This window comes from Bos indicus, chromosome 8, assembly GCF_029378745.1.
Source record: "Bos indicus isolate NIAB-ARS_2022 breed Sahiwal x Tharparkar chromosome 8, NIAB-ARS_B.indTharparkar_mat_pri_1.0, whole genome shotgun sequence".
In the NCBI taxonomy this organism is placed as follows: domain Eukaryota; kingdom Metazoa; phylum Chordata; class Mammalia; order Artiodactyla; family Bovidae; genus Bos; species Bos indicus.
The window spans coordinates 39,991,508-40,006,682 of NC_091767.1; the positions used below are offsets into that span (position 1 = coordinate 39,991,508).

The window sequence follows — 15,175 nt, forward strand, 5'->3', positions numbered from 1 at the left end:
GCTAAGTCACTTCAGTCGTGTCCAACTCTGTGCGACCCCATAGACAGCAGCCCACCAGGCTCCCCCATCCCTGGGATTCTCCAGGCAAGAACACTGGAGTGGGTTGCCATTTCCTTCTCCAATGCATGAAAGGGAAAAGTGAAAATGAAGTCGCTCGGTCGTGTCTGACTCCTAGCGACCCCACTGGGAGAACCCCTGTTTGTTAATGATCACTCAAGAAAAAAGGTTTGCTTAATCACAAAATCAAGCAGGCTTGCTTCACAATAAAACCATGCAACAGAAGCATGAGACATGCCCCCAAACAATAAAACAATGGTGGCATGAGACCCACATCCTGCCCAGTGTGCTCAGGAAGTTAACGATCCTTCAGTTCAGTTCAGTCCCTCAGTTGTGTCCAACTCTTTGCGACCTCATGGACCTCAGGGAGCACGCAATGCCTCCCTGTCCATCACCAACTCCCGGAGTTTACTCAAACTCATGTCCATCGAGTCGGTGTTGCCATCCAACCATCTCATCCTCTGTCGTCTCCTTCTCCTCCTGCCTTCAATCTTTCCCAGCATCAGGGTCTTTTCTAATGAGTCAGTTCTTCACATCAGGAGGCCAAAGGATTGGAGTTTCAGCTTCAGCATCAGTCTTTCCAATAAATATTCAGGACTGATTTCCTTTAGGATGGACTGGTTGGATCTCCTTGCAGTCCAAGGGACTCTCAAGAGTCTTCTCTAACACCACAGTTCAAAAGCATCAATTCTTTGGTGCTTAGCTTTCTTTATGGTCCAACTCTCTCATCCATACATGACTACTAGAAAAACCACAGCTTTGACTATATGGACCTTTGTTGGCAAAGTCATGTCTCTGCTTTTTAATATGCTGTCTAGGTTGGTCATAACTTTTCTTCCAAGGAGCAAGAAACTTTTAATTTCATGGCTGCAGTCACCATCTGCAGTGATTTTGGAGCCCACGAAAATAAAGTCTGTCACTGTTTCCATTGTTTCCCCATCTATTTGCCATGAAGTGATGGAACTGGATGCCATAATCTTACTTTTCTGAATGTTGAGTTTTAAGTAAGCTTTTTCACTCTTCTCTTTCACTTTCAGCACAAGAGGCTCTTTACTTCCTCTTCACTTTTTGCCATAAGGGTGGTGTCATCGACATATCTGAGGTAATTGATATTTCTCCTGGCAATCTTGATTCCAGCTTATGCTTCATCCAGCCTGGCATTTCGCATGATGTACTCTGCACATAACTTAAATAAGCAAGGTGACAATATACACCTTGATGTACTCCTTTCCCAATTTGGAACCAGTCTGTTGTTCCATGTCCAGTTCTAACTGTTGCTTCTTGACCTGCATACAGATTTCTCAGGAGGCAAGTAAGGTGGTCTGGTATTTCCATCTCTTGAAGAATTTTCCACAGTTGGTTGTGATCCACACAGTCAAAGGCTTTGACATAGTCAATAAAGAAGATGTAGATATTTTTCTTGTATTCTCTTGCTTTTTTGATGATCCAGCGGATGTTGGCAATTTGATCTCTGGTTCCTCTGCCTTTTCTAAATCCAGCTTGAACATCTGGAAGTTCCCAGTTCACGTACTGTGGAAGCCTGGCTTGGAGAATTTTGAGCATTACTTTGCTAGCTTGAGAGATGAGTGCAATTGTGTGGTAGTTTGAACATTCTTTGGCATTGGAATGAAAACTGACCTTTTCCAGTCCTGTGGCCACTGCTGAGTTTTCCAAATTTGCTGGCATATTGAGTGGAGCACTTTCACAGCATCATCTTTTAGGATTTGAAATAGCTCAAATGGAATTCCATCACCGCCACTAGCTTTGTTCATAGTGATGCTTCCGAAGGCCCACTCGACTTCGCACTCCAGTATGTCTGGCTCTTAAGTGAATGATCACACCATTGTGGTTATCTGGGTCATGAAGATCTTTTTTGTATAATTCTTCTGTGTATTCTTGCCACCTCTACTTAATATCTTCTGCTTCTGTTAGGTCCATATTATCTCTGTCCTTTATTGTGCCCATCTTTGCATGAAATGTTCCCTTGATATCTCTAATTTTCTTGACGAGATCTCTAGTCTTTCCCATTCTATTGTTTCCCTCTATTTCTTTTCATTGATCACTGAGGAAGGCTTTCTTATCTCTCCTTGCTGTTCTTTGGAACTCTGCATTCAGATGAGTATATTTTTCCTTTTCTCCTTTGTCTTTAGCTTCTCGTCTTTTCTCAGCTATTTTTAAGGCGTCCTCCAACAACCACTTTGCCTTTTTGCATTTCTTTTTCTTTGAGATGGGACTGCCTCCCGTATAATGTCATAAACCTCTGTCCATAGTCCTTCAGGCACTCTGTCTATCAGATCTAATCCCTTGAATCTATTTCTCACTTCCACTGTATAATCCTAAGGGATTTGATTTAGATCATACCTGTACAGTCTAGTGGTTTTCCCTTTCTTCAATTTCAGTCTGAATTTGGCAATAAGGAGTTCATGATCTGAGCCACAGTCAGCTCCCAGTCTTATGTTTGCTGACCTTATAGAGCTTCTCCATCTTTGGCTGCAAAGACTATAATCAATCTGATTTCAGTATTGACCATCTAGTGATATCCATGTGTAGAGTCATCTCTTGTGTTGTTGGAAGAGGGTGTTTGCTGCCAGATTATCTAATCTAAAATCGCCTAGCACTGCTATACTGTGCAGAGCTGTACTGATCTTTAAAAAAAAAAAAAAAAATGTGCTGACCTGGTGCTTGCCATTATGGGCTCTCAAGCCTTTTGGTCTTGGATTCTGCCCTTTGGTGTTTCTCTCATATGGCATCTGTGGCTGGGGATCACCTTGCTTTTGCCAGTTTCACATTCCAATCAGTTCAGAGGAAATGTACAGAAACCTTAGTATTTTCCCTTAAAGGACAATGTGGTTCTCTGGCTTTCACTGTCTTGGCAAAGGCTTCCTTCTTTATAAACAAGAAACATCTGACTACAGATATATAAATGAAAATGATAACGAATTGGGCAGGGTGGAATTCCATAATCTGGAAAATTTAAGCCATATTTGGATAGGCAAAACATCATTTAGCAAAATCCAAGTTTTCATTTGGATTAAATCTTACTGGGCTCAGTCAGCTCTTTGGAAAACAAAATCATGTTCTTTTGGGGGCAGTGGTTATAAGTAATGGTTAAAATGGGTAGTAGAAAATATTCCCTGCCTGGTGTAAGACTCAAGGACATGGTGTCCCTTCCCTCATTTATAATCATGCTAGGTCTGAGTGGCAGCATTCATAATGCCATTAGAGTGCCTTCCTAGAGTCAAATCAGGGTTCTTCATAGAACTTTGTTAGCATATTGAAGAGTCTGACAATCTAACAATTGTCCACAAGAGGGACATATGGAAAAGTATGTTTCTTAAGAGGTGGACTCTGAAACTTGAATAGCCTTTGAGATAATACATCATAGCTGAAAAAATTATCAGAGTTCAAAATGTGCCATATCAGAAGGCAAGCCCAGGTCTGATGGCAACTTCTTATTTTTTTAATTAGAAAAGAGATTAAGTGTGAGATCATGAGACTGGAAGAGATCAGGAAGAAGTCAATCAAACAGAGAGGACTGCACTTCTCACAGCCATGTAGTCACACTACATGTGTGATTCAAAGTGCTAGGCACTACACTAGGGTATAGCCATGAGAGATTTCATGTAATCTTCTCAACAATCCTGATTTGAGATCAGAGTGCTAAATGTATACCCAACATCTCTGAGTTGGAAAGTGTCAAATCTAGAACTCAAGCCCAGGGCTGACTAAATATTAGCACACTTAGCATTATACTTCTCCTTCAATAATGTCAGTAAAGCATTATCTATTTAATGTGTTTTATTGAGTTAGGTTAGTACCAGCTGCTGAAACAAATAGACCCTAAATATCAGTAGCTTAACAGAACAAAACTTTCTTACTCATGTTGAGTCTAATTGGCAGCAAGGGTCTGCCAAAAGAGGCTCATTCAGGGATCCAAGCTGACGTAGGCTCTGCCATCTTTGACACTAGCTCCCAAGGTTGCTATGGGTACTAACATCCAGAGGCAGGCCAGAGAAGAAGGATGAGGCGGGGACCACATGGCAAGTTTTCGTGGACTGGGTCAGCAAGTGACATCCATTTTTGCCCAATTTACTGGTCAAGTTCAGTTGGAAATGTAAACTAGTTTTGGGCCCAGGAAGAAAGGAAAAGGAGTTTGGTGAATAGCCAGCCAGCCAGCCAGCCAGAAAAACTTGTGTTTTTCTATAGCTATGAGAATGTAAATATTGTAAATAAGCATTGTCACCTACTAAATACCAAATTCTGATAAGTTAAAAGTGAATAAAACCTGAATTCATGCCCTCGAGTCTAGTGGGGGAACAGAAATACAAACACAGAGAGTGATATGGATTATATCCATTCCATAGATATCCAGGCCATTTGGCTCTTAGGTTGCATTTATGTGTGAGGATCTTCCCTAGTTCAGAATTGCTGCTTTGCCTCTTTTTGAGGCCTTAGAATTGTTCACAGCAGGGTTTGAACTTAGGTGCCAGTCTAGTGTAGGTTTTTCCCCCTTAAACAAACTTTGAAGACTTCTGTGGTAGTCCAGTGGTTAAGAGTCTGCCTTGCAATTCACGGGATACTAGTTTGACCTCTGGCCTGGGAAGATCCCATATGCCACGGATCAACTAAACGCATGTGCAACAACTACTGACCCTGCCCTCTAGAGCCTGCAGCCCATGAGCTGCAGCTACTCAAGCCCGCACATCCTAGAGCCTGTGCTCTAAAACAAGAGAAGCCTCTGCAATGAAAAGCTCGAGTATCCCCCACTGGCCACACCTGGAGAAAGCCCGCCTGTAGCAAGAAGACCCAGCACAGCCCAAAATAACTAACTAAACAAATAAAATTATTAAAAAACAAACAAACAAAAGAACTTTGATTATAAAGGGATCCATCTGTAGGCTCCCTAAGGCAACCCAAAGGCATGATGTTTACTGCCCACAAACCATTTTCACATTATCAAGCTGAATATGCATTCCACTTTGCTAGGCCTAAATAGGCATGCTTCTTAGAAGAGTACCACCTAAACTTGAGGCTAGCTACTGAGCTGTGTAGGTGATAGGATTCTCAGAAAGTCACTGAGGACAAGTGTGCTATTGAAGACTTAGACAGTTTTGTCAGAGGACTTGACAACCTTCTCTCTTAATACCCATCTTAAGATTTTGTACTGTCTCTTCATTTAAGTGTTTTCTAAGTTTAAAGCTAATTTGGTATTAGGCTAATTTATCTATAATAGTTAGGACATAAATGAGCAAATATGCTAAATGGTATTTTTAACACAAAAATTTTTTTAAAAATTATTTCATTAGCTTTCTAGGGCTTTGAGAATGAACATCAAAAGCTCACAGGAGAGGAGGACTGCAGAAAAAAAGAAATTCAGCACAAATCTGTGGCTGATGGTGTTTGAAGCCAATTGCCTGTAGGTTATTTCATTGGGAACATTATTCTGCTTCAGAAGAGGAGTTTAGTAAGTTACCTTAGAGCATATAGCACAAGAAATTAAAAAAATACAGATTTTCTAAAACTGAAGACGAGTAGAAAATAAAAATAGAATGGAAAGATGAGACCAAAGGGAAAACTGATGTATCACTAATCCTTAAATTAGTGGTTCTCAACTGGAAGATACCCAATACATTCTTAAGGAATGATAGATTTCTGTGAGCATTTAGTATTTTTGCATATTGATTTTTATGGTAATTTAGAAAATATATAAGAACGCTCTGCTGCTGCTGCTGCTAAGTCGCTTCAGTCGTGTCCAACTCTGTGCGACCCCATAGATGGCAGCCCACCAGGCTCCCCCATCCCTGGGATTCTCCAGGTAAGAACACTGGAGTGGGTTGCCATTTCCTTCTCCAATGCATGAAACTGAAAAGTGAAAGTGAAGTCGCTCAGTCGTGTCCGACTCTTAGCAACCCCATGGACTATAGCCCACCAGGCTCCTCCATCCAGGGGATTTTCCAGGCAAGAGTACTGGAGTGGTCTGTATGAGCACTTAGTACTGTCAACTGCAAATGGTACTTACCAAGAGCATTGCCAAGGACTGAACACAAAGGCATTTGCCATTGGCCTCTAGGGAGATTGAACCCCGTGCTGCTATAGCTATTGACCTTCAGCAACCCCTGAGGGAGTTCAGGGTGGAGTGAGGCACTCTGTGCTCCAGGGAATCTGGTGGGACAGGTCTTTAGATAGTTGAATGTTTTTAGGAACAGATTTTATGATCTTGCATCTCCTCATATCTAGAGAAACACTAAATCCCTTCATGGTGACATCAGATCCTCATGACTAACAAAAAACCTTTTGTAAATTGAGTGATTCATGGTATTGAACTCCCCCTTCAGCTACTGCTGCTGCTACTGCTGCTGCTGTGTCACTTCAGTTGTGTCCGACTCTGTGTGACCCCATAGATGGCAGCCCACCAGTTTCCCCCGTCCCTGGGATTCTCCAGGCAAGAACACTGGAGTGGGTTGCCATTTCCTTCTCCAATGCATGAAAGTGAAAAGTGAAAGTGAAGTTGCTCAGTCATGTCCCATTCTTTGTGACTCCACCTACTGCAGCCCACCAGGTTCCCCCGTCCCTGGGATCCTTCAGGCAAGAACACTGGAGTGGGTTGCCATTTCCTTCTCCAGTGTATGAAAGTGAAAAGTGGAAGTGAAGTCGATCAGGTGTGTCCAACTCCTAGCGACCCCATGGACTGCAGCCTACCAGGCTCCTCCATCCATGGGATTTGCCAGGCAAGAGTACTGGAGTGGGGTGCCATTGCCTTCTCCGCCCCCTTCAGCAAAACGTCTTATATTGATTTTCCCCCACTGTCTCTTTGGAGCAGCTATCTGAGATGTAGCCTCCAGGGCTGAAGTCCTCATTTTGCCTCAAATAAAACTTAACTCACAACTCTCAAGTTGTATATCTTTTTTTAGTCGACAATACTGCATGGTATTTTCATCTTTGGGATTGTGTTTGTCTTTACAGTCAATGAGAAAAACAAGAGATGGGGCCTAAAATCTAAAGGATATGTTTGCACCCAACAAAGCCTAAATGTCACTGCAACACACTATATGGATGAAAGTTTCACAGTAAGTTAAATGAAAAGAAAGAATGAAAGAATCGAGTTATCACACCATACACCAAACACCAAAAAAGATCTTCATGTCCCAGATAATCACAATGGTGTGATCACTGACCTAGAGCCAGACATCCTGGAATGTGAAGTCAAGTGGGCCTTAGAAAGCATCACTACGGACAAAGCTAGTGGAGGTGATGGAATTCCAGTTGACCTATTTCAAATCCTGAAAGATGATGCTGTGAAAGTGCTGCACTCAATATGCTAGCAAATTTGGAAAACTCAGCAGTGGCCACAGGACTGGAAAAGGCCAGTTTTCATTCCGATCCCAAAGAAAGGCAATGCCAAAGAATGGTCAAATTACCACACAATTGCACTCATCTCACACGCTAGTAAAGTAATGCTCAAAATTCTCCAAGCCAGGCTTCAGCAATATGTGAACTATGAACTTCCTGATGTTCAAGCTGGTTTAAAAAAAGGCAGAGGAACCAGAGATCAAATTGCCAACATCCGATGGATCATGGAAAAAGCAAGAGAGTTCCAGAAAAACATCTCTTTCTGCTTTATTGACTATGCCAAAGCCTTTGACTGTGTGGATCACAACCAACTGTGGAAAATTCTTCAAGAGATGGAAATACCAGACCACCTGACCTGCCTCTTGAGAAATCTGTATGCAGGTCAGGAAGCAACAGTTAGAACTGGACATGGAACAACAGACTGGTTCCAAATAGGAAAAGGAGTACGTCAAGGCTGTATATTGTCACCCTGCTTATTTAACTTATATGCAGAGTACATCATGAGAAACGCTGGACTGGAAGAAATTCAAGCTGGAATCAAGATTGCTGGGAGAAATATCAATAACCTCAGATATGCAGATGACACCACCTTTATGGCAGAAAGTGAAGAGGAACTAAAAAGCCTCTTGATGAAAGTGAAAGAGGAGAGTGAAAAAGTTGGCTTAAAGCTCAACATTCAGAAAATGAAGATCATGGCATCCGGTCCCATCACTTCATGGGAAATAGATGGGGAAACAGTGGAAACAGTGTCAGACTTTATTTTTCTGGGCTCCAAAATCACTACAGATGGTGACTGTAGACATGAAATTAAAAGACACTTACTCCTTGGAAGGAAAGTTATGTCCAACCTAGATAGCATGTTCAAAAGCAGAGACATTACTTTGCCAACAAAGGTCCGGCTAGTCAAGGCTATGGTTTTTCCAGTGGTCATGTATGGATGTGAGAGTTGGACTGTGAAGAAGGCTGAGCGATGAAGAATTGATGCTTTTGAACTGTGGTGTTGGAGAAGACTCTTGAGAGTCCCTTGGACTGCAAGGAGATCCAACCAGTCCATTGTGAAGGAGATCAGCCCTGGGATTTCTTTGGAAGGAATGATGCTAAAGCTGAAATTCCAGTACTTTGGGAAAGACTCTGATGCTGGGAGGGATTGGGGGCAGAAGAAGAAGGGGACAACAGAGGATGAGATGGCTGGATGGCATCACTGGCTCGATGGACATGAGTCTGAGTGAACTCCGGGAGTTGGTGATGGACAGGGAGGCCTGGCGTGCTGCGGTTCATGGGGTCGCAAAGAGTCGGACACGACTGAGCGACTGAACTGAACACCATAAAAACAGGCATAGGGTTCAAGAGAATCCTGTACGTAGTGATCAATTTTGTCATTACAACTTTGTCCATCATGCTTACTAATGCCATTAGAATGAACTGTATTAGTTTTGTCATTTTGTTTGCATTAAATTTTGTCTATTTGGTTGGGTTCTTAAAATTGTCTGAGGGCTATAAATATAAGGAATTTATAACTTTGTTTAGGTTCCTACATAATTTGAGGAAAAAAACACAAGAGTTTGTGAGAATTTTGTTCCATATAATAGCTAAAGTTCAGTATAGTTGCTCATTCGTGTATGACTCTTTACGACCCCATAGACTGCAACACGCCAGGCTTCCCTGTCCATCACCAACTCCCAGAGCCTACTCAAACTCATGTCCATCGAGTCGGTGATGCTATCCAATTATCTCATCCTCTGTCATCCTGTTCTCTTGACTTCAATCTTTCCCAGCATCAGGGTCTTTTCCAATGAGTCAGTTCTTCGCATCAGGTGGCCAAAGGATTGGAGTTTCAGCTTCAGCATCAGTCCTTCCAATGTATATTCAGGACTGATTTCCTTTAGGACCCACTGGTTTGATCTCCTTGCAGGCCAAGGGACTCTTAAGAGTCTTCTCCAACACCACAGTTCAAAAGCATCAATTCTTCAGCACTCAGCCTTCTTCCCAGTCCACCTCTCATGTCCATACATGACTACTGGAAAAACCGTAGCTTTGACTAGACAGACCTTTGTTGACAAAGTAATGTCTTTGCTTTTTAATATGCTGTCTAGGTTGGTCATAGTTTTTCTTCCAAGGAGCAAGCGTCTTTGAATTTCATGGCTACGGTCACCATCTGCAGTGATATTGGAGACCAAGAAAATAAAGTCTTTCACTATTTCCACTGTTTCTCCATCAATTTGCCATGCAGTGATGGGACCAGATGCCATGATCTTAGTTTTCTGAATGTTGAATTTTAAGCCAACTTTTTCATTCTCCTCTTTCACTTTCATCAAGAAGCTTTGCTGCTAAGTCGCCTCAGTCGTGTCCGACTCTGTGCGACCCCATAGACGGCAGCTCACCAGGCTCCCCCGTCCCTGGGATTCTCCAGGCAAGAACACTGGAGTGGGTTGCCATGTCCTTCTCCAATGCGTGAAAGTGCAAAGTGAAAGTGGAGTCACTCAGTTGTGTCCGACTCTAGCGACCCCATGGACTGCAGCCTACCAGGCTCCTCCATCCATGGGATTTTCCAGGCAAAAGTACTGGAGTGGGGTGCCATTGCCTTCTCTTTGCTTTCTGCCATAAGGGCGGTGTCATCTGCATATCTGAAAGTGAAAAGTGAAAGTGAAGTTACTCAAGTCAAAGTGAAGTTACTCAGTCGTGTCCAACTCTTTTTGACCCCATGGACTGTAGCCTACCAGGCTCCTGTTTCCATGGGATTCTCCAGGCAAGAATACTGGAGTGGGTTGCCATTTCCTTCTCCAGGGGATCTTCCCAACTCAGGGATCAAACCCGAGTCTCCCACATTGCAGGCAGACGCTTTAACCTCTGAGCCACCAGGGATGCCCTCTGCATATCTGAGGTTATTGATATTTCTCCCGGCAGTCTTGATTCCAGCTTGTGCTTCATCCAGCCTGGCATTTTGCATGATGTACTCTGCATATAAGTTAAATAAGCAGGGTGACAATATACAGCCTTGACGTACTCCTTTCCCAATTTGGAACCATTCTGTTGTTCCATGTCCAGTTCTAACTGTTGCTTTTTGACCTGCATAGATATTTCTCAGGAGGCAGGTCAGATGGTCTGGTATTCCTATCTCTTGAAGAATTTTCCACAGTTTGTTGTGATCCACACAGTCAAAGGCTTTGGCATAGTCAATAAAGAAGAAGTAGGTGTTTTTCTGGAACTCTCTTGCTTTTTCCGTGATCCAACGGATGTTGGCAGTTTGAGCTCTGGTTCCTCTGCCTTTTATAAACCCAGCTTAAACATCTTGAAGTTCATGGTTCACATATGGTTGAAGCCTTACTTGGAAAATTTTGAGCTTTACTTTACTAGCGTGTGAGATGAGTGCAGTTGTACAGTAGTTTGAGCATTCTTTGGCATTGCTTTTCTTTGGGATTGGAATGAAAACTGACTTTTTCCAGTCCTGTGGCCACTGCTGAGTTTTCCAAATTTGCTGGCGTATTGAGTGCAGCACTTTAGAAGCATCATCTTTTAGGATTTGAAATAGCTCAACTGGAATTCCATCACCTCCACTAGGTTTATTATTAGTGATGCTTTATAAGCATAATAACTAAAGCTGGGTCCCAAAGTTTGCAGTTACCTTCCTTGTGGTCAAAACTAAAAGAAAAATAAACTTGATTAGCTAAAGATTTATCTTATCTGTAAGATAGAAATACTGCATTTTCTCAGCAGGAGTTTTGCTGGCATTTAAACATGAGCAAAAATCCCTAGGGAGTACCTATAAAAGTGATATGCAGCAGAGGACAGTTAGTCCTTGACAACATCCCCTCTCAGGAAAACAGTGAGTTTAATGCCAATATTTCTATAGCATCTTTTGATGCAGGTGAAGGAGGATACACAAGAATTAGAATGACTGTCGTGGACCAAAGCAAACATACAACTAATTCAAACAAAATGATACCTGATTCATGTGAATCATGTGGAAAACCCTTATGAATGTTTTTCAACCATAGTTTCAATATATGCATAAATTTCTTATACAAATTTGAAATCCTAGTATCATTTTCACAATTAACTTTTACATTTTGGCCTACAGCTGTAAATAAAAAAATTAAGATTGCCTTTTCTCCCTGTCTCTCTACTAGGGAGAAAAAGCAACTGGTTCTCTGTTATTCTAGCTTCCTCTTGGTACATGAAAAAATAAACATTTAATTTACTTATAACCTAATCCTTAAGATTTAAAATACATGGGATTTTCAATAAATTACCCCCTTTTCACATGTACTGTCAAAGAAGATACTGAGAATTATTCATAGGCATTTGGGGATGGAGGAGATTTTAGTAGTCATATCTGAAGTCAGAACTAGCCAATACATTGCTCTTATATAAGATTCCAGGTTTGCTTTTCCTATAGCCAATATTATTTTTCTTTGACAATCTTTATATTTTATGACCAGTTCCTTTTTTCACATCTATAGTTTGTGGCTTATTATTTGTTCCTCTCTTGTTTTAATTTGTTTAATAATTCAGTAACCAAGGGACTGTTTGCATTGAGAAGCATAATTTTGTTGAAATGACTAGAATTTTCAATGTTTCCCGTAATGGTTTTTATTTATGACATCATGCTGTGACAGTAATTCTCAATGTGTATACTCTGAAATGATCCAGTTGCACAAGTAAGCATGTTCACCTTTAATAAATGACTGATGAGACCTCCTGTAACTATAACAAGGGCAAATCTGGCCATAAATATACAAGCAAATAAAGTGGCATTCACATGTTAATCAGGAGATAATTTGTAGGAATATTTTTTATAACATACTCAAATATATGGTACTAATATCTATATCTCTGCCTAAGGCAAAAATGGAGGACAATATGCTGATGTTCTTTTTCTGTTTTCAGTTCAGGTCAGTCGCTCAGTCATGTCTGACTCTTTGCAACCCCATGGACTGCAGAACACTAGGCCTCGCTGTCCGTCACCGACTCCCGGAATTTACCGAAACTCATGTCCATTTGTTGTAGCCACGCATTCCGGGAAACAAGCCCTCTCAGAAGGACAATGCAGATAGTGGAGTGCAGTTTATTATACTGGCGGCCCAAGGCAGAGTCTCCTCTTAGCCAAGGACTCCGACCAGTTTTTGTGAAAACCTTATATGCCCTAAGTATACTTGCTCAAACCCCCCTCCCTAAATTCCTTGAAACTAGTCTGGACAAGGTGAAAGAGAGATACGATCAAAGTTAACCCATGATTCATGTGTCACAAGACTAGATAAACAGTGGGTATTTATCAATAGGCCTGTGGTCATATCCCGATAAACATAATGGTATTTACCACTTTGTTATGTTACAGAGATAATTAGCATATTCTTTTAGGCAATGGAGAGTCCAAGTATAAGTCCTGAGGCTCTTTTATCCAAGGGTCTGGTTTTCCATTGGTATGCCACTACTATAGACACTGGGCACAAAATTCAGAGTCGCTTGGGAGTGTGACCATGCATGTAGCCTAATGTTCACAACCTGGCCTAAGATGGAGTCCAGCTCTGTCTGTTTCCTCCTTCACATTGAGTTGGTGATGCCATCCAACCATCTCATCCTCTTTCGTCCATTTTTCCCCCTGCCCTCAATCTTTCCCAGCATCAGGGTCTTTTCAAATGAGTCAGCTCTTCGCATCAGGTGGCCAAAGAATTGGAGTTTCATCTTCAGCATCAGTTCTTCCAATGAATATTCAGGACTGATTTCCTTTAGGATGGACTGGTTGGATCTCCTTGCAGTCCAAGGGACTCTCAACAATCTTCTCTAACACCACAGTTCAAAAGCATCAATTCTTGGGTGCTCAGCTTTCTTTATAGTCCAACTCTTACATCTATACATGACTACTGGAAAAACCATAGCTTTGACTAGACAGACCTTTGTTGGCAGAGTCATGTCTCTGCTTTTTAATATGCTATATAGGTTGGTCATAGCTTTTCTTCCAAGGAGCAAGCATCGTTTAATTTCATGGCTACAGTCACCATCTGCAGTGATTTTGGAGACCAAGAAAATAAAATCTGTCACTGTTTCCACTGTTTCCTCATCTTTTTGCCATGAAGTGATGGGACCGGATGCCATGATCTTAGTTTTCTGAATGTTGAGTTTTAAGCCAGCTTTTCATTCTCCTCTTTCACTTTCATCAAGAGGCTCTTTAGTTCTTCTTTGCTTTCTGCCATAAGGGTGGTGTCATCTGCATATCTGAGGTTATTGATATTTCTCCCAGCAATCTTGATTCCAGCTTGTGCTTCATCCAGCCCAGCATTTCTTATAATGTACTTTGCATATAAGTTAAAAAAGCAGGGTGACAATATACAGCCTTGACATACTCCTTTTCCTATTTGGAACCAGTCTGTTGTTCCATGTCCAGTTCTAACTGTGGCTTCTTGACCTGCAAACAGATTTCTCAAGAAGCAGGTCAGGTGGTCTGACCACCTCTTGAAGAATTTTCCACAGTTTGTTGTGATCCACACAGTCAAAGGCTTTGGCATAGTCAATAAAGCAGAAATAGATGCTTTTCTGGAACTCTCTTGCTTTTTCCATGATCCAGCAGATGTTGGCAATTTGATCTCTGGTTCCTCTGCCTTTTCTAAAACCAGCTTGAACATCAGGAAGTTCACGGTTCACATATTGCTGAAGCCTGGCTTGGAGAATTTTGAGCATTACTTTACTAGCGTGTGAGATGAGTGCAATTGTGTGGTAGTTTGAGCATTCTTTGGCATTGCCTTTCTTTGGGATTGGAATCAAAACTGACCTTTTCCAGTCCTGTGGCCACTGCTGAGTTTTCCAAATTTGCTAGCATATTGAGTGCAGCACTTTCACAGCATCATCTTTCAGGATTTGGAATAGCTCAACTGGAGTTCCATCACCTCCACTAGCTTTGTCCGTAGTGATGCTTTCTAAGGCCCATTTGACTTCACATTCCAGGATGTCTGTCTCAAGGTGAGTGATCACACCATCGTGATTATCTTGGTCGTGAAGATCTTTTTTGTACAGTTCTTCTGTGTAGTCTTGCCACCTCTTCTTAATATCTTCTGCTTCTGTTAGGTCCATACCATTTCTGTCCTTTATTGTGCCCATCTTTGCATGAAATGTTCCCTTGGTATCTCTAATTTTCTTGAAGAGATCTCTAGTCTTTCCCATTCTGTTGTTTTCCTCTATTTCTTTGCATTGATCGCTGAGGAAGGCTTTCTTCTCTCTCCTTGCTATTCTTTGGAACTCTGCATTCAGATGTTTATATCTTTCCTTTTCTCCTTTGCTTTTCACTTCTCTTCTTTTCACAGCTATTTGTAAGGCCTCCCCAGACAGCCATTTTGCTTTTTTGCATTTCTTTTCCATGGGGATGGTCTTGATCCCTGTCTCCTGTAGAATGTCACGAACCTCATTCCATAGTTCATCAGGCACTCTATCTATCAGATCTAGTCCCTTAAATCTATTTCTCACCTCCACTGTATAATCATAAGGGATTTGTTTTAGGTCATACCTGAATGGTCTAGTGGTTTTCCCTACTTTCTTCAATTTAAGTCTGAATTTGGCAATAAGGAGTTCATGATCTGAGCCACAGTCAGCTCCTGGTCTTGTTTTTGTTGACTGATACAGCTTCTCCATCTTTGGCTACAAATAATATAATCAATCTGATTTCAGTGTTGACCATCTGGTGATGTCCATGTGTAGAGTCTTCTCTTGTGTTGTTGGAAGAAGGTGTTTGCTATGACCAGTGCATTTTCTTGGCAAAACTCTTAGTCTTTGCCCTGCT

At 41.6% G+C, this 15,175-nt stretch overlaps 1 protein-coding gene across 2 annotated transcripts in view; it reads left to right on the forward strand.

Annotated features, from left to right (window-relative positions):
- Nucleotides 1-15,175, forward strand: part of GLIS3 (GLIS family zinc finger 3) — a 695,814-nt gene that overhangs the window by 48,727 nt on the left and 631,912 nt on the right. The window lies entirely within an intron of this gene.